The sequence below is a fragment of the Hippocampus guttulatus genome, chromosome 2 (genome assembly GCF_054856545.1).
Source record: "Hippocampus guttulatus isolate MCC_2025c chromosome 2, RoL_Hgut_1.0, whole genome shotgun sequence".
Lineage (NCBI taxonomy): Eukaryota > Metazoa > Chordata > Actinopteri > Syngnathiformes > Syngnathidae > Hippocampus > Hippocampus guttulatus.
In genome coordinates this window covers 24,543,107-24,567,896 of record NC_141262.1, presented here as the reverse complement: position 1 = coordinate 24,567,896, position 24,790 = coordinate 24,543,107, and the positions used below count along the sequence as shown (strand labels likewise).

Sequence of the window (24,790 nt, the reverse complement as noted above, 5' to 3'; positions counted from 1 at the left end):
CACGCGCCGTCTGGCCTCTCTGAAAGCGCAGTGATTGTTATAATTAATCCTCACCCGCGTGTTTGTCGGAATTCATGTGTATGTGTAAACTTTGGTGGATTGTTGTTGTTCCCTTCCGTGGTTCTAGCGAGAACGCAAAATATGCAATCACCACAGGCATCCTCCATGTCACAAAAGGCAGCACACCAGAGCCCGCTAATGCCGGCTATCAAGGGCTCTTTGGGGGCTACTTTCACTCTGTGGAAATCAGGAAGTCTTGCAGCAAAGACGAGGCAGCGCGCATAAAAGCTAATGAAGCACTCGCATCCTCTCAGTCGCTCGTGCTCTTGGCTCAGAGAGAAAGGACATCTCCAAAAAGGGCCGTTTGCCACGCGCCCACTTCCCCGAGTGCATAATCACAGTGCTTGATTACGAGCGGCCATTAGAAGCCGCTGTTAGTGCCGCAAGTACACTGTGACAAATTATGGCCTGCGTGTTTTAAGTTCAACATGTTTGAAACTGTGATCGCCGAAGCATCGGAAGACCTCGTTTTAGTTGGCATATCACTGAGTGAATGCGAAGGCTTTGTTTACTTTCTATATTCATATGTACAGGCTTCATGATGCGTTTTCATCGGCCACAACATAATCCTATCGAAACGGCACTAAAAACAATTAATGATAAAGGACTCTATGCATGTCGCACTTCCGTTTTGGGTGTACATTGTCATGTTAACTTCCAGTCATCATATTAACACATCGTGACAATGTGGGAAACTCAAAGGTTTGTGTATTCTGAACATAGCGGCACACAGCCTTGTTGTCCGAAGGAGCTATTGCCCCGTGTTTGAAAAGTTAAAGGTTTTGATACCATTTCAACATCATTGAACTATTGAATTCTACCTCTTACACAACACCACTTAACTCCACTTTTAATGAACAGAGGTTAGTTTTCAGTCAGATTGCGTTCCAGAAACTTGTCATAGTGTGAAAGCGGAAACTGTTATATGAAATTTACATTACTGAAATAAAAACACAAACCAGTTCATGATACGATCATGTTCCAAGTAACTTGGCACCGGATTCAACCGCTCAGATTACTAGACGGCAGAAACGCTCGCTGGTGAATTTTTGTAACTCAACCTAATCTGGATTACAAAGCATTTATGTTGTATTTTTTCAAGTCTTTTCACTCATTTTTTTTCATCTTGATAATCGAGGGTACTGGCAAATAGGAGGACTGTATTACAGTATATACAAGAACAGCAAAAACAAAATGCTTTTTAACTACAGTATGTTCGCATAAATAGAGCTGCATTGATACAGTACACTTTTGTCCAAGGTCACTTTGATGAAAAACAGTAACTCAGATTGATTAGGCACTGGAAAAAAGGATCACCGAGATCCAGCTGGTCTCTGAATTTGTATTAAAAAAAAAATACAGTTTATTAACGGTGATTTGTGGGGGGCGTAGTCGGGTCGGGTTGTGCCTATATAAAAGAAAAGTGTGTGCCACTTTCCCCACAATAGCCACAAGTGCCATTGTTTTATGTTGTTTATATTGTTTATACTGTTCAGATTACATATTATGTCTTTAATACAGCATAGCTGCTATCTTGTATTAGCTCTGTGTGTTTAATGTACAGCATGTTTGCATGTTTGCACTGAGGATTGAGAGGAAGAAATTTCATCTATGCTGCATGTCATACATAAAGCATATTTGACAATAAAGAAGACCTTGACCTCTTCCAGGCAGTATAACATATAAAATATACAGTAATAAAATACCATATATATAAAGAAATAAAATGTGATGTAAAATGCAAAAATGTGCTGATTTAATTGTATTTATTGATGAGATTTTTTTTATTTTTTATTTTTTTTATGGCTGCTATCTGTAAAGTACATTGGTGGCCCGCCACAATGCCATGCTGGCTCAGGGCCATCAGGCCAGCATTAATGTCGGACCCTGTGCTGGTGAACTTTTACTAATCCTGCAGCACAGATGATGACATCGGCATTGTGAATAAGTGAAACGGTAGCCGGACCAAATGTTTGTCTTCTTTATCGTTGAACCCATACCCCAAAGAAGTGATGATCTTCCCCATTTCTCCCACCACCTCTACCCTCCCTCCTCATCCCACCTTTCTCCTTTGCCGGCCTCTTGGTGCCGCCACATCTCCCCCGCACACCTGCTTCCTCCAGCTGTCAATTACTGTGCCCAATTACAAACTGGCACACAATTAGGATCCGCCTCCCACACCGGCCCACGTCGGTAATGAGTTTCCGCAGTCAATGATAAAAGTCACAATCGCACAAATGTAGCCCAGTTTCCCAATTATCTTTTTTGTCCCCATGCTGCCTTCTTGACCCCTCTTGAGTCTGCTTCTGTATTTATATGCTCAAGCATCAGTGTTTTCTACCCGAGGGGAGGGGAAAACAAAAGATAATCCTATTTCACTGTTATGGCTTGACAATTTTTGACAAAGGGGAGCAAACATGCTCTCTCACTCATTCAGCGCTCGTAATTCTCAGCCCATCTTTTGCCAATTTCCGGTGACTGTTTTGTTCTTGTCCACGTCAGAACACTGTAGATTTGTCGAGGATATCTGAGGTCATGAGCCAATAAAAAAAAGAAAAATCACTGATAGAAAATTGACTCTTCTATTTTACCTGGGTTTAGAGTGATGGACGCATCCCTCGGAAGCGAAGAGATGAAACTCTGAAAATGTCATAATCACGATAATAGAGGTGGTGGTTCTCTGTACTATTCTCTATGGCTAAAATGTAAAACAAAATCATTCCAGATGCATGCACTGAGTTCAATTTTGAATATAAAGAAAAACAAATGCCTTTCAATGAGCCATCCTGTGCATATTATAAATTGAGAACCACTATTTCCGTACATGCAGTACCCCACCAAATTTATCTTACTTCTGAAATGTTATATACCATCCATCCATCCATCCATTTTCCGATCCGCTTATCCTCACAAGGGTCGTGGGGGGTGCTGGAGCCTATCCCAGCTGTTTTCGGGCAGTAGGCGGGGGACACCCTGAACCTGTTGCCAGCCAATCGCAGGGCACACAGAGACGAACAACCACACACTCACACCAAGGGACGATTTCGAGTTTTCAATGTTGTTTTTGGAATGTGGGAGGAAACTGGTGTACCCGGAGAAAACCCACGCAGGCCCGGGCACAACATGCAAACTCCACACAGGAAGGTCGAACCCACGACCTCTGCACTGTGAGGTCGTTAACCACTGGACCACTCGGCTGCCCATGTTATATACTGTAAAAGCAATATTGGCTTTTTTATTATTGAGTTGTGCAGTTTGGCCTTGTTAATTGATGTATATTTTACATTTTACGTTGTCCTGTAGTAACTGGGACTGGAGATGTGAATAAAAAATCACGAGCAACTCTCTCAGTTACAAACTTCAATTGTTCGAGTGCATTGTCCCAGTCAAATAAAGGTATTTCTTAAAAAATATTTTTTATTATGATTCTGATTTACAAATTTACTTTCACTCCTCTTCTCAAAGATGCTGAACACGGTCATGACGATATTCCACATTGGAACTGATTCTGTGCACTTTTTGCACGTTAGCTAGACGACGCTAAATACAACCAATTTTCATACAAGCATGTTTACTTTTGAAATGCTAGATGACAATGAATATATGAAATGGGGGGGACTGTTTCAATTGATATCATATGATGTTGGTAAAGCTATTCGGAAGAAAGCACTTTTAAAAAGTGCTACGGCATTGCGTTGTTATTAAAATGATGCCATAATCAGAGATAAAGATGATTCAATATTTTTCTTGAGCTGTTCCCATAGGTATTAACATTTTGAGAACGGGGTGGTGAGTTTGTCCCCGTCATTATGGAAGTGTCACTGTGGCTACCTTTCGAGTGAGCGGCACATGGACAACGCTGTTGTTGTTGTTTGTTTTGTCCCCCCCCATCATCAATGTGAAAGTTGCTGAAGCGGGAGGGAATTGGATGGCGGGAGAATCTGACGGGTGGTCGCTCCCAGGCACGCTTGTGTGACTGACAGCCTGTTTGGGGAGGCCGTTTGCACATTCCCACCTCAGTGAAATTGCTTTAGTCATAAGGCGATACTGCGTCGGACCGCTCTTCTTTCGCTATTTGAATTGTGTCTCGCCGTTTCCAATTTCCATTTAATCTTGCCTAGTTTGGTGAAAATATATTTCAAAAAAAAAAGAAAGAAAGAAAGAAAGAAAAAGACACTCCAATGGAGCTCCTTGTCGCATTGATCGGAATGCGCAGGGTTAAAATGTGGCTCACGGCTCCGCAGTCAAGGGAACAAGGTTGAGTAATGAGACGAGGAAGCAGCGATAATGGAAATCTAAATGATTAAAGTGTGTGTTTGTGTGGGGTGGCGCTAAATTTTGCTGGGGAAATAATGATATTATTATTTTGACTCCAATTGCTTGAGATTGTCCTGCTGTCTCGGATAATTTTGGTCATATTTTGCCAAGAAGTTCTGTTTGACCTAGTTCAGGGGAGCTGTTTTCGGTGGCCATAAGAATTTGAATCAACGTGCGCGTATTGCTCTTTAGATGAACTGGAGATTTCCTTGAATGGGTTTCAGCATCCATTGTTGTGTTCAAGATGGCGGCCTATGTGATTTAGGACATGCGCTCATTAAAAAGAAGGACTCCTTACAGTGTTGATTTGCCTTTTTTTTTAAAGTGCAATACATTCCCGAGTGTAATGAGTTATGGCTAATCAAATTAAACAGCACAGGGCAATTGTCCAAAAGGTTCTAGGAGTGACCTCAGCCATCCGCTTTCTGCCAGCGTGGCAATGATGGACCGTATGTATATCATGCACATCCATAAACTTCAAGTACATTCACACAAGCAATCTATTGGAAAACTCATTGTTAGTGGGAGAAGGAGGTAAAAAAAAAATACTGTAAAACGCGCTCGCTGTCAAACTATTTGTTTGTTGTTTGTTTGTTTGTTTGTTTATTGAACATAAAACATATATACAGTAATAATTTGACAGAAAATAAGGTAGATAAAAAAAGTAAAAAGAAAGAAATCAATCTTCATTCAACACAGTTATTATGTTCAAGGGAGTAGGAAGAAGTAAAAAACTTATCTAGTCCTACCCCGTTATGTGATTGTATCTAATAAATCATTTTTATATCAATCAGAAAAGTAAGAAGAAAGAAGTCTCCATTAAGGCTCATACTTTACCCTTAACCGTGATATTTTTACAACTTTTGGTTTGTATCGGGATTATATACTTCCACACCCTGACACTCTTGTGTCAATTTTCTCTTAAATTCATAATGGATATTTATATACCTTTCTCTATTTATCAACTTAGTTCTGATTTATCATTATATTTAATGTTTTGAATTTATCATTTTAACTCTGATTGATGTAGGTTGTTTGTACTATTTTTTTGAATTTGTTTTTTAACTCAGCAAGCGATTTACTCATTTTCAGGTCCGTTTCGAGATTATTCCACAGATTAACACCTTTGATAGATACACTTCTTTGCTTGATGTTTGTTCTTGTTTTGAGTTTTTTGAATAAGTTGGTACCTCTTAAATCATAGCTGCTTTCTCGAATTTCGAAAAACTTCTGAATGTTTTGGCAGAGCAGGTTATTGTGTGCTTTGTACATTAATTGGGCGATTTTAAAGTCAACCAGGTCATAAAATTTCATCGTATTTAATTTGATAAATAGTGGATTTGTGGGTTCCGTATATTTTGATCTATTAATAATTCGAATTGCTTTTTTTTGTAGGTTGAGAATAGGGAGTGTGTTTGTTTTGCAGGCATTTCCCCATATTTCCACACAGTAGGTCATATATGGTAATAATAATGAAGTGTACAATGTGTACAAAGATCTCTTATTTAGCACTTCCTTGGTTTTGTAGAGGATCCCTACGGTTTTGGCTATTTTTCTTTTTACGTTATCGATATGTGGCTTCCAACATAGTTTTGAGTCTATTACTAATCCGAGAAACTTGGTTTCATACGCTCTTTCTATCTGGCCGCATCAGCTCAAATGTGATGTTCCTCGCTCCACTGTGAAAATTTATTGCCATTGATGACTGATTGCATTTCTCTCCCCCTGCATCGAGCCTTTTGAAAGTAACCTGGCAGCACATTCATTTCTCCAAAGTCACCATTTTGAGTGCAGTGGCCTGCTCATTATCAAACGCACCCAGAAAGGCTTTTTCCTATCTTGACGTGTGACAAGGTTTCATGAAACAGGGATGTCAACACATGCCAAACACAGGGCAAAATTGAAGCAATTTATTATTATTATTTTTTTTGAGAATTTCTCTGAAAGATTTTTTCCTGTGCACCCGATATGCTCGAAAATGCTCCCGTCCTTCAGTGTGTACTGGTAAAAAAAAGCATCCGGTCGCACAACGTGAGCGCATGTTTCTCTTACGGTACGTACAACGAAGGCGCTCCAATTCTGTGTCCGTCGATCAGACTGCAAAGTCGGAATGCACGTCAGATTAAATCCTTCTTGCATCAGTTAAAGAACTAAAAATAAATATCTTAGTCTGGATGTGTACAGTAAATATTCTCTAGTACGGACTCGTGTTTGCGCTGTCCAATTTGTCCTGATAACAGAAATTCCTCATTTGGGAAATGAGCATGGTACATGTCCTTTATGAACCTGCAAGTATGTTGACAAAATGCACGTGTAACAACACAATCAATAAAATACAAAAATATACTGTCCAAAAACTGTTTATATAACAAAAACTGCAATACAGGTGTATCCAAAAAAAAATTAAAACAGTAAAATACGTACAGTATTTTAATGTTTACTTTTTTCTGTCTTGGGGAAAAAATTTGTATTTTGGATTGTTTTGTTGGATGCATTCTTTGGTTTATGACAATGTTTACCTGCGTGTCATACAGTTTTCTTGCTAGTTGCAAGTAACTGTCCCGTTGATCACCGATGTCTGGTAATTCTTGTGCATACTGAAGGATTTTTGTTGCCATTTGCATTGCTTCCTTGCTGGATGGTGGCTTGTCATCAGGAGTAGAATCGATGCCTTGTTTTTTAACGTTTCGTAGATTTGCGTCTTTCTGACTCCAAGTGTCTGCTGGATCTTTTTAACTTTGTGTCCAGCCTCGCTCAAACGGATGCATTTCACTCGCTCCGCTACAGTCGTTCCAATTCTTCTACGTTTCGATGCGATGATCTACATGACGTAAGTGAATAAATTTAAAATCTTTCGCAATTACAATAAAACGCACGCCAATAAAAAGTCGCTTACATGTCTTCGTTTCGAATCTGATGAATGAAAACGGCGAAGCGAACACGTTTCTTCAGTCATGTCGAGTGGGTGCTGCTTTTAAGCTAGTGCCGCGTTCTCCAGGACGTAAGTGAATAAAGTTAAAATCATTGACAATTACAGTAAAACGCACGGCAATAAAAAAATCACTTACACGTCGTCGTTTAGAATCTGATGATCGAAAAACGCGAAGTGAAAACTTGTTTCAGCGTTGTGTATTTTCCGTCGCATTGGGTGGGCGTTACGTGTATTTAAGCTCCCGCGGCATTACACCTCCATCCGGGTTACGGGTAGTGGAATTTCCGCTTGCGCAAGTTCCGGTAACACGTAATATCGTAGTCAAAATGTTAATGCATAGGTTTTTATTCCGGGTGAAGGACATTCCTTTCCATAGAATTCCGGTGATGGGAATATTTACTGTACTTTGCCACGTTAACGGGCCATCCAACTTAACTAGCACTCTTTGCTTTATTAAGAACGGCTTTTTATTCAGCTGGCTCGCATTAACCGAGGCGCCCGCCATCCGCTATGCATTTTGGCTCTGGAGACTGCCCACTTGTCTACAGCAGAGGTGCCCAATACGTCGATTGCGATCGACCGGTAGCTCGCGGACTGGTCTCAAGTCAATCGCAAAGGGTGTTGAAGGAAAAAAACCCCCAACCCAAAACACTAAGTGCGTGTTATTAATGATTTATTTTTCTGTCAGTCTCACTTTCACAAAACGCATTCAAAAAATAAAATAAAATAAAATAAAATAAAATAAAATAAACTAAAACCGGCCACTTTTAACCCTAGGGTGCCGCATGACCAGTATCAAAGGAAGTTGTTAGCGGTTAGCAATCTGCAATTGCAGCTTGCCATCAAAGCTGTTGCGCTTTTTCTTTTATTGTTATTATTCTCATTCAGAGTTTGTTCCATGTACAGTTCACCGAGGGCACTGGCAAGGAATGGGAATCTGGAGACCTGAGAGAAGCATTTTAAAACGGTACACACGAGCTACGATAACACGCTGCAGGAGTGCGTCCCATGCCTCCACGTCGATGAAGTTAGGCGGTGATTTCCTTTTCACAAACTCTTGCGTCTACTTTATTTTTCTGTTTCGTTCATCTTAAAGGTCATTATGGCTGTTGCCGCTCATGACATACGTGTGTAAGTGCGTGTGTGCGTGCGTGTGTGGTAACGGGTCGATCATGGGAGGTTGGTTGATCGAAAAGTAGATCTTCCGTCTCCAGCATTTTCACTGGTGCATGTGCTGAAACGCGGAAACGGATTTCTTGTGTGCAGGCTGATGACTTTGCTCACCCATGCAATGTAACAGGCAGATGCTGATGTTAATATTTGTATTATTGTTGGTAATACACTCGCCATTCACAGACAGCGATGGACCTGCAGGGTTTACATCAAAGTCGATATGGCCCGTCAAAGACGTTGGCAGCCTTTTTGCGTCACCATTTCTGAATTCTATCCAAAAGGAGTGATTGACAAATGTGGGCGTGGCCTGTTTTATAAGCAATGGCTTTGATGTATAAGGATTGCATGAATGTGTCATACATGAACAGTTTTTTTCATCTATTATGCTGAGGCTTGCTGATGTCAGCCTGTTTGTCCGCAGTGTTGCATCCCTTCTTTTCACCAACTCTCCCTCTCTCACCTTCAGGGGGGTGTGTCCTTAAGTCACGGCAAGAGGCACAGCGCGGTTATTTGATGTAGGATTTGATAGATTTGTTTGCCACCGCATTCATTTGCTCCGTATCACCGAGCTGACGGGCCGTAAAATGAAAATTTGCTGTAGATTTTCAACATGACTGTTTGGGGCAAGTGTTAAAGAACTTCCTGTACATATTTCTCTATATCTTGAGAGAGCACGAGCATACGCTGTGTATGCAACTGTCAGATTGCTTTTCTCCTCGATTTAAAAGGAGACTTTTCATATCTTTCTTTTTTTTTTCTCCTCACTAATCCCGAAAACGCTGTTCGTATTTCTTAAGGGATTGAAGCTCTTTTAGTGTCGTTTTATGCTCTTGTGTCCTCCTGTTCTGTAACCTAAGATCTAATATGTATTTTTTTTATTAAACACGGAGTAGTGATGTAACTGCTGTCTTCATAAACTTGTGCCACAAAAAACGGTTTAACCCCACAAGTTGACCAACCCAAAAAGCTTCTTTTTGTTTCAACCTCCTGCGACTGACCTGCTCAGCCAATATTTAGTCTTGTGGTTACTCATTTTTTTTCCTTCCATAAAATACCAGAAATAAAAGCAATGGGCTTTTTTTTCTCTAACCGTGTGGTGGCACAAATGTGTGATTCATTAGTATCTTTGTCTTTGAATGTGTGCATATTCAGATGATGCGTTCGCACTACTAATGATGAATGAAAAAAAGTAAAACACACAAGATGCGCAATAAATCATAAAAAAATAAATTGACTTATTTAAATCAGCCAGACGCTAATGAATTGACGTTCTAAATAACCGTGAAGGAAGCTTCCCATCACTTTCACCCCTGTGCCATTGTGGGACCGTGTTTTCCGCACTATAAGGCGCAACTAAACGCAATCAATTTTCTCAAAAGCCCACAGTCCGCCTTATAATCCGATGTGCTTTCTATAGATGACGTAATGTTTTAAATGTTCTGTAAAGCGCTTTGTTACAGCTGCAGCAGTAAGTGAAAGCTGTAGATAAATCAAGCTGTATTTTATTGTATTCCCTTTGGCGTAGCTCCATCTAATGCATCCAAAACACAGACACCATTGTAGCGTCTATTCTTTGCACCTTATAATGCGGTGCGCCCTATATATGAAAACCGTTTTAAAATAGGCCATTCATTGAAGGTGCGCCTTATACTCCGGCGCGCCTTATAGTGCGGAAAATACGGAACTTGTCTGTGTAGTATGAATCACACACACCCACACACACACACACACACACATATGTGTTGACAGAATGGAGTTCACTTGTATAAAGCACAGTGTGAATGCAAACCACACCAAAGAGAAAATGTGTTGACTTTACACTATTTCCTGAGGGGTAATAGCTTGGGTGTGTTCAAACCCCCTCGGCTCTTCATTGCGTCGTAATTTCCGTCGTATGTCACCCCACCTATTACTTAACTTGTCCACTGTGTTGTTTCAACCAGCAAGGTGAGCCTTTTGCCGACGCACGCGTGAGGTGCCCCCCCCCCCCCCAAAAAAAAGGCTGCGGTGATACCATGAGGGAGCGGGTCTCGTCGAGATGGCGACACCCCATTGCTCTTCCCGCCCCGTTGCTCCGGCCGGTGTCAGCTTGGGTGTCGCATGATGGAGCGCTCTCATTCCAACTTGAGACAGAGTGCTGAAGGTGAAAGCCGACCGCGGCAGCCAGTTCTTTAATCCCGTCTCGGCTCCTGCCACCTTGTTCTTGCAGATAAATGGACTTTTTGACACCGACGGATCGCATGCCCCGCTCAGTTTAAAAAAAAACAAAAACACAAACACTTTCTTTCGTAAATCCATCCTGCGGCCATTTGTGAGTCGATAATTGAACATTCCAACAAATCCCAATGCCGTGTGTTTGTAGAAACTCTTATGGTATGATGCCAGAAAGTTGGCACATGAATTGCGAGAACATGTGATGATTCGAGGCTTTCGTATTCCACAAACGTGCCAGCGTCTTGTCACTTGTCACAAAAACAACTTTGACAGCCATTTGTGCGATTGTCCATTTCCTACTGTGAGGCGCCACACGCCAGCCGCGGGCGTGCGATTAAATGTCCCACACCTGGACCCCGCGACAACGCAGTGCTACTGACAAAACATGCGCAAAAAGGGCACGTTACATGTCTAAAAATAGACTATTTTCCTCTTAAGCACATTGCCAGTGGCAATGTATGATTTCCAAAGAGCGATCTTAATACATGCCTACATTTAAGAGGAGAACCAACAGTCGTTTTGTTTTTTTATGGGTTAAAAAAAAATGGAATTGGTGCAATGAGGTGTAATGATGAAATCAGGTACACTTTCCACTCGAGGGGCTATAACTTGTAAAACTAATGTCTGTCGCAGGTATCCTGCCTTCATTTATTTGGTGATTCATTCTGCTAGGAAATTGTGATTGTTTTATTTTTTATTTTTTTGCAGTTTTTCTTTTTATTGTGTTGCATGTTTTTGTATGTGCGGCAAGGTGGTTTGAGTGGTGATCACACAACCACATCACTCCATCCATTTGTTTGTGTCCGCCTTGCCCCTCGACCTTTTTTGAAAAATATTTGAATTTCTTCTTGTGCCATCCAAAAGAATGAAAACTGATATCGTTCCTTTTACTGCACTTGGGCTCCCCATTTGATTGCTTATCTCTTTTATTAGCTTGATGCTATTACTGGCACGGCTTCTCGACTTTCATTATCCAATTTTTTTGTGCCGCAATATTCCCTCGGAATTGTTATTGTAGGCGAGTTCATCGTGTCGCGTTGTTTATGCATGATTGATTTGTGTGGCTGACGATCACGCCCATCCGACGCCCGTGCCGGCGCAGACTCGGTGCCCTGACGAGGTTTCTTATTCGCCCATGATGATAGACATCTTTATGAGGTGATGTGAGGGCTTTCAAATCTGAAGCGCAGGCGCTTAAGCCCCGGAGAAGAGCGTCTTAGGGCCTCAACGCAAATTCAGCCATTTTTGTCCTCTTTGTCAGAAGGACAGAGCCCCGATGGCTCAGTGGCTGACAGTGGCTTGTTCCTGCTTGTCTGCCTTCCAGCTCTGAAAAACAGAGGTGTCCAAACTACAGCCCTGGGGCCATTTGCGGTCAACAGCGTCCGATTAAAAAAAAAACAAAAAAAAAAACAACTCCCTTAATGTGCTTGCACATTCATTCTCAGGTGGTGGTAAACACCGTGTGGATCCGTAGCTGCCCTGGGGCAGGCTGACGGAAGCGCGGTCGCCGGTGTGCGCCTACGGCCTCTCCGACCACTACCATTCACATGTAGCCGTATACTGAGTGAGTGACACTGGAGGCAAGCTGTACACCATTCTGAGTGACAGTGGAGGCAAGGAAGGTGAAATTTCTTGCCCAAGCAAGTCAGCGGGATTCGAAAAGGCCGACACTCTGGTTACTGAACGACCCGCTGTTGCCTCCTGAGCCAGGTCTGCCCTTGGCATAACGCGTATGCTAAAATTCACAATGGACGTGGCCCAATGTCATTGGCCTGCATCGCGCTACTTATTTTCTACACTGTGTGGCAAACAGTGGAGGAGATTAAATTCCTCCTCATCTCCTTTTTTCCCCCCGACCAATAACACATCACTAAAATAGTAACCCAATTTCTCATCGGAGTGCACCGATGAAGAAAGATAATTCAGTCACAGTGGCGAATAGTGCGAACCGTGATTGTTCGCTCCGCTTTCTGTTCCATGTCAAGGTCAGGCTCAGTAAAAAAAATGCTTTCGTTTTGTTTCTCAATGTGGCCATGTGACTCAACTGCTTTTCGATGCAGGAATGGATATGTTTGAGTTGGATGAAGGGCCGCTGCCTGTCCCGAAATCCTGTGAAATTCTTCAGGTTTTGCTCCGTCACATTTTTCATTTTAAGTGACTATAATAATAATAATAATACAAACAGGACAACCACAATATATTATTGCCAAGCATATTCTTCAATATACTAAGAGATTGTTTCTGGCATCATACTGTAAATAAAGATGAAGAATGTCAAAATGACCCTTGTATCTGCGATTTTTCCTTTGAACAAAAAATTGGTCACCCCTGACTTAAGGTCCCCAATTCATAGTTGCCAGTGAACACAAAGATTGCCGGGTGGGAGAGTTGATGCAAAGCGCATTAACCACCGATTGGAGAAGAAGGCTATTTAATGTATGCCGCCGTTATGTTTTCTCTTGTGGTTCCTGATTCATCTATTCCTGGAATTGTTTGATACGCCAACTGACCTGTATGCTTTTCATGTTAATGGCCGAGCATCAAAATACATTCTCACTCTAGAATACATCATCTTCTATTTATCTTTCTGACTCGAATAGGTATCCCGTCTCCTCCGTAACAACTTTAATTATTCATCGACAGATTTTAACTGTACTGGCTCGTCTAGGTATGCAGCCTTTGAAATACAAGTTGTTATTCTTCAATGATATTAGCGTAGCTGTTCAGTGGGGATGTGAAAAAGGGTTTTGATGGTGGTCCGACTGAATTACAGACCGACAGTACTTACAAAATTGTAACACAAACATGACCAATATGTGCACACTGTAAATAGAGTACAGTGCTTTATAGAGTACATAATTCCATAGCGCTAACTTGGTGTCCAATCAAGTGACTCTCATATCCCCTTTATTCCTCACACCCGAGAAGTGACATCTTAGAATTGTGGAAAGGGTTTGCCGTGGTATTCTTCCATCCATCCATTATCTGAACCGCTTTATCCACATGAGCCTCACGGGCGTGCTGGAGCCTATCCCAGGTGTCTTCAAGCAGTAGGTGACACACACACACCCTGAACTGGTCGCCAGCCAATCACAGGGCACACGTAGACACACAACCACACTCACAGTCATACCCAAGGACAATTTAGAGCGTTCAATTAACCTATCGTATGTATTATTTTTGGACTGTGGGAGGAAACCAGAGTACCCGGAGAAAACCCAGCGGAAGCCATCGGTATTTTGATAGGCCCCCCGCGAGGGTAGGGGTGGGCTTGAGAAGTCTTGGATTCCATGAGGCGCCCTGGATTGTCAGCTAATGGAAATGTCACTCTTCAACACCGATAAAAATCCACCACCCCGACACTCACTCCCCCGCATCCGCTGTCCTTCCTGTCATATCAAAGGGCTTATAAATTCAACTTGGTGGCAAGTCGATAACTTGAATGCCATGTTTGCGTGTGTTTCTTCTTCCTGCAGTAGAATCAGCCCGTGAGAATGCAGCAATACATGCATTGTGAGTAATGGCAGTCTTCTAATTTAATACGAGTGATATGTGTGCAACCCAATCATGCTTTGCAACAATGCGTTGACACAGGAATGCGGTGAAAAAGAACATCGGGGTAAAGGAAGGATTGGTCTGTTTCAGTTCTTATTCAAGGTGGGCATTTGGTGCATGTGATTGTAAAACCGCCTTCTGTGTGGAGTTCCCTCCCGCCATAATTAAACGTATTGTCACCGTTTTCAAAGTCGGGTGAGGATCTGTTGCAGCAGATTACATCAATCAGGTGCTTGTGTTTTTTGGCGCTGGGTTTGTCAACTGATACGGCGTGCCGCCGACATCCCTCCCAAATAAACCCGAACAAGCCTCCCCATCTGCCCCCTGCATATGTCTTCTTTTGAAAGCTGGGACTAGAGCCACAGTGCTGATTGTAGCGTGGTTGTGTGTGTGTGTGTGCTTGTGTGAGTGTGTGTGTGTGCGTGTGTGCGGGTGTGCACGTGTTTAATTTTTGCACTGTATAAAAATAGACAAGGCCAACTTCAAAACTTAGTTACGTGAGAAGCGTGAAGCTACGAGCTTCTTAAAAGGTGCTTTTTCAATCACACAACCACCCCCCCCCCCACCTCCATTTTCACCACTTCACTCTCCAGGAATGCAGAGAACTCCATTATGTGTCCCCACCACGCAAAGAAACTTCAATTTGACTTCCCATTTTTAAACGTGACTCAATCCATGATAGCCTAAACATCCTTATTTCGTTCCTGAATGGAAAACGGCTGCAGTAAAACTGTGGAAGAAATCCCTTCCCTCACTCTTTTCCATTATTTTTTAACAGTATGTGCTCATTACTTATCATAAACACTGCTGGCAGTTTAGCCTTCGATAAAGGTATATTATTCTTTGCAGTAAACGAGAGATAACTGAAATCCCCAATCTTTTTTTTTTTTTGTTCCCCTCATAACCTTGGCCCCGACTTGGAGCTTTAGATAATGAATCCAATTAAGGGCGGGCTGCGTTAAACCAGTTGGTAAACAGTGACTATAAAACTGCATAATGTTTTTTTAAAAATGTTTTAAAATTTGTATTTACGCAGCACGGTGGATGGCTGGTTACAACGTCTGCCTCACATTTCAGAGGTCCCGGGTTCCACACTTCCTGTGTGTGGAGTTTGCATCTTCTCCCCATGCCTGCGTGGGTTTTCTCCGGGTACCTCAGTTTCCTCCCACATTCCAAAAACATGCATAGCAGGTTAATGGAATACTAAATTGTCCCTAGATGTGAAGGTGAGTGTGGATAGTTTGTTTATCTATTTGTGCCCTGCGATTGGCTGGCGACCAGTTCAGGGTGTCCCCTGCCTACTGCCCGAAGACGGCTGAGATAGGCTCCAGCAAGCGGTTCGGATTATGGTTGGATGGATGAAATTGTATTTATTTTATAGGGAGAGGCCACAGCTATGGCAGCTTTTTTTTTATTGCCAAAAATAAATCTTAAATACCTATAGTTTTCCAAATGAATTGGATTCAGTGGAATTGATAACACTTCAATGAATTTTAATAAATCCACTCAGCAAAACACTCTTGGACAATATCGAGCTTCTAACTTTTTTTATGAACAGATCAGTGAAGGCCCTTCAAACCACATGTGTGCCATTTATCATTTAAGTGATTTTTTTTTGAATCTCATCAAGTCTGTATGTTTTTTTCCCTGACAAGAAAAAAAAGCCCCTGAAGGTGTCTGTGGTTGCTCCACAAATCTTAAAGTGCGTGACATGCCTCCTGCTTCTTTGACAGCAAATAACTTGGCACTGGAAGAGTTTCACAAGACAAATGAGACATAAAAGGCCTACGGTTGAACCGAGTTGGAGGTGTTGAAGTGAAGCAGCGGGAAAAAAAGGTTTTCGCCACCCAGGTTTTTGTGAATCCTGTTGATGGAGCATTGAGAATCGCTTCGAGGAGGATGATTTGCATGCAGGGGCCCATTTGTACTGGAGGAAAGACTGGAGAGGATCCGCGGGTGGGCTGAATAAAAAGCCATAGTACTGGTCACAGAAAAACAATCAAATTATAGCAGATGACACCTTTCAGAAAAGCCGGTGAGGGGTCTTTCAGCGTGATGGAACTCTAATTTATCGGCAACATTAGGCAAGTGTGTGCCAACCCTTCTGTTCTGCCGTGATGACCACGCTGACAGTGACGTGGTGTTCAACATATATGCAGCGAGCTGTCGCTCTTAGTATCGGGTCCTCTGCTGCGGGATGAAGATGAAGTGTGTTATGAAGACGAAGATGAAGAGGATGAAGAACATGAAGAGGGGGATGAGTAAGAGGATGAAGTTGATGAAGAGCAGGATGAAGATCAAGTGGCGGATGAAGAAGCCGAAGAGGAGAATGAAGATGAAGACAAAGAGAATGACGAGGAGTCAAAGAGGAAGATGAGCAATGGGATGACGACGAGCATTAAGTTTATGAAGAGCGGGATGAAGATGAAGAGGAGGATCAAGACGTAAAGCCAAGAAAATGCAGAGGATGAAGAGGAGACAAACTCATGTTGACTCCCCAGTGCTCATTTTGGCCTGGTGCGGTGCCAGGCCTGACCCGTTGAAGGTTTCAGCCCAGTGGTCTCATCCTGACACTTCCGCAGTGCAACCCGTGACCTTTTGACATCTTGAATCAAATAGGCGCGTCGTGACAGCACTCTCATCCTGACTATTACTGACCTCATTTTGCTCCTCAATTTGCTTTGCCTGTCCTTGTTGTTCGTTACTCGTGACTCAGCCGCTAAGTGGTGCCTCCTTCAAATTTGGACCGGTTTCCTCCTCTTAAGGTCCTACCCGGAGAAAATTCTGGTAAGACTCAAATTGACCTCTTTCAGGCTTATTGCGCTAAGCTTTGTAGCATTGATGTTGTTGTTGTTGTTTTTTTGTTTGTTGTTTTTTTTGCCCCCTATGTTTCTGAAACCACTCTTCCAAATCAAATGTTCAAACGATAAAAAGTGCAACATGTGTAGTCCTAAAAAATACAAACATGCCCCTCAGTAATCACTCTTTTTGCATGTAATACTATTCAACAAGCATAGAGGACAGTGTTGTCTACATCTACGGCTGGATCCTACTTTTGCACCACAGTGCTGCTTGGGTGGGAAACAACGTTTTTTTAACGGGCGTCTGGGGAGGAAAAAGTGTCGTATTTGTCTTCTTTCATATTTTTTTTGTAAGGTTAGTGTTGGGTTGTCATTCCAATTTAGGCATAGCACATTGTTCAACCAAAACCTGGTGATAGTTAGGCAGGCAATTTTCAAATATCCAAGCCAGCTGGCTCTTGAATGTGATTGGCTATTCAACTTTGCCCACTTTTCTTTCCTCCTGACCAGTGTGGCTCACAGCAGGCCTGAGCCCCAGCGTAAATGAACGGCGGGCAAATGTCAGCCGTGTTTTTCTTTCCTGCTGGGCAGACAGCCCCCAGTGACAGCAGTGCCTGCGCGGCTCAACGTGTCCCCACTACGAAATTAACTATGCGTCCAATTTCCATCACGCGGGCAAGTGCTCCCTGCAGTTGTGTGGTGTTTTGATTGCGCGAATCTCGCAAAGGTTGGCAAAGAGGCAAGCATTGAAACTAATTTGACTTTTCTTTGTGACACGGAGGCACTTTCTTGAGCATAAAGAACACGGCACAGATGATAGCAAAAGTGAAATGAGGTCTACTTCATGGGCGCGTTGTTGGTGATTTATTTGATCAGTGCTTGTTTAAAAATCGGGATGTGCGAACACCTCAGGTCACATCTTCTCTGGCCAGCACCCAGCTTTTCTAAATTTGATCCAACGGAGCCACACCCCTCGCACTCTTCATGGCACTATACGGATCGATATCACCACTCAGCACATACTCTTACGAATAGTGTCATTGATAGCGAGTTGGAAAATGATATGAAACCAAAACTATTAATTGGCTGCACTCGTGTGACTTTTTAAGCCACAGGTGTCAAAGTCAAGGCCAGGGGGCCAGATACGGCCCACTGCGTCATTTTATGTGGCCCGCGAAAGCAAATCATGTGTGTCAATTTGCTAAAATCTGTACCGAAATGTCACATTGTCATGTGTAATAAATAACGTTGAGATTTTGCAATACTTTTGTTACCCGGTTTACATTCACTTGAACAATAATTGAACAGACTATTATAACTGACTTGACTGATTTCAAAACTAGTAATCTATTATTTTGTTGTGTACAAGTAGTAACTTTGTGGTTTCACTGTCATAACGGCCCTCCGAGGGAAGACATAACTCCAAATTAGCCCGCGACTAAAATGAGTTTGACACGCCTGTTTTAAGCTATATGAAACCACAGTAAGAAATGTGTTATTAAATTCATGCCCGTGAAGAGTCAAAAAGTGCCTTCACAAAGAAATATTAGCAGGAACACAAGTTTTCAAAAGTTGTATTTGTGATGTGCGTTCTGAAGTTGTCTCAGTGAGACCCCAAACACCCCCCGCCCCCTTCCTTTGCAGGCTCCGGTGAGCACAAACAGCTTTCGCCAAGGGATTTGTGGATGTGTATGAATCAAGAGCGAGACTTTGGGAGCACTGGGCGTGCCACTTTGTTAATAGAATACGCATGGTTGGCTTTCCCTGGGGCTATTAGCAATGAGAAGAGAATTAGAATGTTAATGTTTGTGTAGACGGAGCAGGATTACCAGAAAACACTTTGATTTTTTTTTTTTTTTTTTAAACCTACCTAGCCGTGTCTATAGGATGAAGAATACATCGCCTTTATTGAAGATGAACCACTTTCAAAGGTAGTTATGGTCAGGTATTACCGGGAGAAAGTGGAAAAAAAAATTGCTCAGTGTTTGTTATCCTTCAGTCCAGCCAGACACCCAGATAGCTTCATTTGCCGGCAGCCTTCACCACAAATGTGCTGATCAATATGTTTTGATAAATTAAATTGCCCTTCGATTGAAAGTACAACCTTACATGCCAATTTCAGTTAGTAAATAACCATTTGTCGCCCGACCCTGAAAAATGTTGGAATTTGAGCCAAGAAAAGTAGAACGAGGCTGATGAACGGACGTCATACTGCGCGGGGAGGAAAAGAAAACAAAGACAGATGTACGCAACAATGTCCGACCTTTCGATTCGCTCACATTTGTCGAATGTCTACGCTGGTTAGCAGGCACTCACATTAAAACCTGCGCACGGTAGTTGAGCGGTGAAAATGGTTATATTATTCAGCCCCAAAGTATGCGCGCTCACCGTGTTGTTAGTGCCACAAAGCTAAATCACCTCAAAATATGTCTACAGGCTTTTCCCACGAGGTTCTACGAACAATAAAATGGTAATAGCTGACTGATGTTGTAATTCGCACTGACTTTTGCCTCATTTCAGCTTTCCTTCTGCACAGCAACAGGCGCTCAACGGTAATCTTTTTTTTTTTTTTTTTAAGCAGCCATTTGTCATCCCGCCACGGCGTCTACAGCAAATTGCGGCCGATCAAGAGGGGATGAGATGCGTCAAAACACATCGCGACCTACCGCAAATGGCCTCTTTTCGCAGCCGCTCTCGCAGGATGTTTGACGCACGCGTGTGGCTGCACTTGTTTTGAAAAGTTCACCCCGCGTGGAGCGATTACGCGGCTGACAGCGAGAACGCAATGACACCTTAGTCAATGCGCACTCTGGCTCGTGCTACTGTTGTCCAAGAGTTGCTAAATATGTGAGTAGGCTACTAACGGTATCGCCAATAAAAATACCGGCTGATTTCATGACTATCACAAGCAAAAAGGAGCATTGCTTGACTGTGTTCTGTGTGTTCCGTAATTCTCACCATTAGCATGTTTGATATATGTCTTGTCGAGGAAGGAAGACAAAAGTGATAATGGAGACCCGCTGTCAAAACTTTACCAACTAACATTTTAAATTGCCTTGCTCACTCATTAAAAATGTAGTTTAATGTTGCCATAGTCATTACATTTCAGGACTAATTTGCCGGTGTTGAAAAAGAACGTTAACTCGCCTGATCTTGGTTAATTGTCATTAATGAGGTGGAGGTTCACTCAAGTAGCACCGAAAATGTTTTTAATCCACTTGCCTGCCAGCCGTGTTTCATACATGCGACACAATTAAGCTCATTACGTCGTCTGCCAATGTGCAGCGCCTTTCCCTTTGCCCCAAAGTTAGACGTGAAAATCCGTCAGAATCCGCCGGAACTTCGCTGTCTAAAGCCTTTTCACGCTCCAATGGGTCTACAAGTGCCAGGTTGTGTTCCATTTTGGTTTTCTGACTGTTAAGCCGCATGTGTGGAGGGATATCCCGTAAGCATTTCCCAGGAAGTCACAACAACAGTAATGGAAATGTTATGGGCTGCATTTGAAGTTTCTGACAGTTGTATCATCGTAACCTTGACTTTAAAAAAATTACGGAGTGCCCTGACTTTAACCCCAGGACACCTCGATTGACGGGGATCCCTGCATTGTAGTAATTGACGAAGCAGAAACTACAAAGAAAGACCCTTTTTGCGCCGTCACAATTAATTGAGCAAATGTTTGGACATAATACGTTTGCGGTTCTGTGACTTACATTACATTTTCATGAAAAATCCAAGATGGCGTCTTAAGTGGCAGCCGTCTGCAAGAGCTCTTCAAGAGTTCTGCTTTTTTTTTTTGTCTTTTGTTTTGTCATATGGTGTTTGTTGTCTTCGTTTGGACACAATCTGGACTGTTTTCAGCGTTTTTGGCATTGACGTTCATCAGAAGAGAAGAATCTGTGCCTGGTGGTTGCGCCTTCTCTGCAGCACACGTGTACCATCACTGATTTTCATTGGGAAGAATGTCAGCGCTATTTGACTGACGCTGCCGGACAGCCCCGGGGCGCTTGTGTTTTTTGCTCCTGTAATGGGCAGCATTTTTTACAGCCCCATCTTGTTCAGCGGAGATGTCGGCACCGTTGAACAGTCTGCGTTGGTGCGGGTGGATGGATGGCTTGTGGAGCCAACGATGAAGAGAGAGGAGCGTCGGCGCAGAGTGCGGCTGCGTATTCGGAACTGGGAGGATTGAGAGTCGCCGCTTGGAATTGAAGCGGATTTACATGGGACAGGAGAAGTGAGCCAATCTCTTTTTTTCGCCAATGGACGCGACAGCTTCTTGTTTGCTTTCAAACTTCGCTTGTAGCAGACCCTTGCACATTTTGAGCATGACCTCTCTGATCCGCTGGTGAAAGGACACTTTGATTCTCTCTTTCATCTTTCACTGCTTTACACAACAAAGCGTATGCAGGAAAAGTGATTAAGATCGCATGGCTGTCTGTGTCTTATGTGTTGTGTAATATTATTTTATTTTATGTTAACTGTTCTGTTTTGCGCTTTGCTACAGTTGCAGGTTAAAATTAAATTCAAGGCCAAGGTCAAGGTCATCTTTATTGTCAAATATGCTTTATGTATGACATGCAGCATAAGGGGTGTTCACACGGCACACATGTGCTCCGGCGCTGCACCGATGTATTTTGTTGCGATATATTTTGCACCGCAGCAAATTGTGTGGAGCGTTCACACGTACAAAGCCGCTGAGCGTGTCTGCACCGGCACAGCGTCGGTGCAGCCCCACTTGGGTTCACACGGCATTTTCTGCAGCGGAGCAAAACGACAGAAAACAAATGAGCTGTCGTGTTGGTTCTTTTTAAAACGTATACACAACTCAAGTGACTACTGGACAGGCACGTCCTTCTCCTTCTCGGTCTCCGTGCCTTCTGCTCGAGAGTGACCGCCCCCGAAAACGTAAATCAACGATGACTTCAATGACACTCAGAAAAGCAAATACGTAATGCGCCAAACAGAAAATCAAGAGAGGAAATCACAAAATAAATTATATGGGGGGGTGGATGGGGGGTTGTGGACACACAACAAAGGAACAAACTACACAAACAACTCCGAGGCAGTACAGTCTCCTACAAAAGGAAAGATGTTACCAGCCAAGTCTTGTGTCGTTATTAAACAAACACATGACGGAAGTCCGACAGAGCGCGAAAGCAACGCATTCTCGCCGTACGTAAACTCTTCACAAGCATTTGCTCTGGAGCAAATTTAACCCAGTTGCGTTCACACGTGCAAATTTACATCGGTGCTGCTTCGCTAACAAGCATTTGCTCTGGAACAAATTTTTAAACCACCTCCCCGAGGTGGATCAAATTTGGTCCGGTCTAAGCTGTTTTCCGGGGCTACGCCGGAGCTAATTTGCACGTGTGAACGCTCTACTGGGGCAGCCCCGGCGTAGCACCGGACCAAATCTTGCCGTGTGAACACCCCTATAGATGAAATTTCTTCCTCTCAATCCTCCTCAGTGCAAACATGCTGTGCATTAAACACACAGCTAAGACAAGATAGCAGCTAATGTAATGTAATGGCAACAGTATAAACAGTATAGACAATATAAACAATATAAACAACATAAACAATCAAGTATCAAGTACAACTTTATTAATTAATTGACAGGTTAAAGTAATAATCTGTGTGACAGAGAAGCAGACCATAGAATTGGCCAACATGTGTTGGTAAGATGAATCAAGAAGGAAGCCTGCTAATTGTTTCTGGAGTTACCATTCCTATTTGACCGATTCATTCATTAAGACGTCTGTTTTGTAGCGTCTTATCGTTCTGATGTGCTGTTCACCAACAAAAGGGCGTCTTTGGTGGTTGCATCATCACCTTGGCAGCCCCTCTACTCAAGCTTTGGTCTATCTTTAAAACGCTAAGCCCAGAAACCCATTTCAGCCTTGTTCATATCTGCCGCCGCCATCTTTTCCTCCACCATCCAAAGCTTTGTTATCATAGCTGAGGGAATCCGGTGGGGAATTGAGAGCCACCCCTTCAGACTCACTCGCACACGCTTCCGCTTTACATCGACACTCGATGAAGGTCTGGATGGACAGCAATCCCGATTCCAGCGGCTGGCAACAGGGTCGCTGCATCTGAGCCGCAAGCCCACTAAGCAAGACGAACAGGAGCGGGAGGGACGTTAGCCAAATCCACACAGGATCACTAGTCTCTGGATGTGATCCGCCAGCCTGATTCTGTGTCACTCGTCAATTAGCCCACCTCCCTTCCCATAAATCCACTCATTGACAAGAGCCGCATCGTGCACTCCCTTGGCTCCGCTTCCTCCCTTTCACCTCGCACCTGCTCACTTGCGAGTGTGTCCTAGAGAGGTTAGCAAAACTGTGAATCGTAGGAATCGGGGGCCCGAAGAGTCCGATCCGATGAGAATCAATCTTCTCATCACCGCGCTGGAATACGTTCAAAGGTCACCTCCATGCTGATCCTGTTTTGAGTTGTCGTTCCTCCTTTTGTGCACAGAACAAGAGTCACCCATGTCTGTTGGAGTTCACAAGATGCTCTTCAGAAGATGCCCCTTGGGATGCCCTTGTGCTCATCTGCAACTAGACGTGCGACGAGTAATTGATTAATCAACCACAAATCGATGATCAAATTCATCGACGAACCTCTAATTGTCCACATCCTCCAATTTCAACCTCCGGCTGTAAATATTTCCATTTTTCTGTTGGTCTCCATGAAAGCAGACTAATGATCTTTGTGTTGAATCAAAATGAGACATTTGCAAACATCCGGATTTGCTTTGCAATAAGTGCTAATTTTTTTTTCGATTAACTGACATATTAAAGACTAGTTACTGAAACATAATCGATCTATGGGAAAAAAAACATTTCACTATTTGAGGGAATCATCATTATTTTCAGTCAATAAATGTCACAAAATGGAACATCATTTTGCCATAAATTTGAAGACAAAATCATTTTTAGCCGATTCGTCGACAGAATAATGTCGTTTAAAAATATCTAGCTGATAGCTGGATTCCTATCGGTTACTGCCATTTTGGTATTTATAAGTGCTTTGCATGTACAGACTTTCGCGAGCTTCTAGTTGTCTGTGACAAATTGAGAGAGTTTTTTTTTTTTTAAAGTGTGCCTTGTGTGGCCACGTCGGCAGTTCACTTCCAACTTCTCTTTCAACACCAGCAGCATGTTTGTCTCCCACAGGCAAGAAAAGTTCACCTCAAAGTGGCATCTCAAAATCATGGGCCACTTAAACACTTTTAGCACTTATTAATTACATTAGGCGGCCAAATTGGGCTGCCGGGCTTTGATTTATTATCCAGCTAACTAGTTGTGTCACTCTGGGAATATGCAAATGGAGGCTGGACGTTGGAGGGAGATGTGACCATGGCGCTCATCGCCAACATCAACCCTGGTCGGCGCGAACGCGGTCGCCTTGATCCCTTCAGGGTGAGTACGTGATGCGGAGGTGTCATGTCAGGGCTAATGATTAACGCGTAATCAGCATTCATCACTTCTCATTGATGATTTTTCAGGACTCAGCCCTCACATTTAACAGTCGGACTCAAATGTGTTGCTTTTTAATTCAGTTTGACTTTTTCGATTCAAAACAACTTACTGTGTCGTAATTGTTTTTTTTTTCTTTATAGAGAGAAAACTCTCTATAAAGCTAGCTACATACTGCCCAAAATATTTCTTGTGCCCTTGAGCTTTCCTGCTTGTTGCCACACGGAGAATGCTTTGTATCACGTCAGCCCCCTGGA

The 24,790-nt window shown here is 42.9% G+C and overlaps 1 long non-coding RNA gene across 1 annotated transcript in view; it reads left to right on the top strand.

Annotated features, from left to right (window-relative positions):
- LOC147209149 (uncharacterized) overlaps positions 1-23,948 on the top strand; it is a 28,676-nt gene extending 4,728 nt beyond the window's left edge. The window contains exons 2-3 of the long non-coding RNA XR_015100297.1: positions 21,097-21,283; positions 23,530-23,948. This is a non-coding gene — a long non-coding RNA (uncharacterized LOC147209149). The remainder of the gene's footprint in view (positions 1-21,096; positions 21,284-23,529) is intronic.
- Positions 23,949-24,790: the final 842 nt, after the last annotated feature.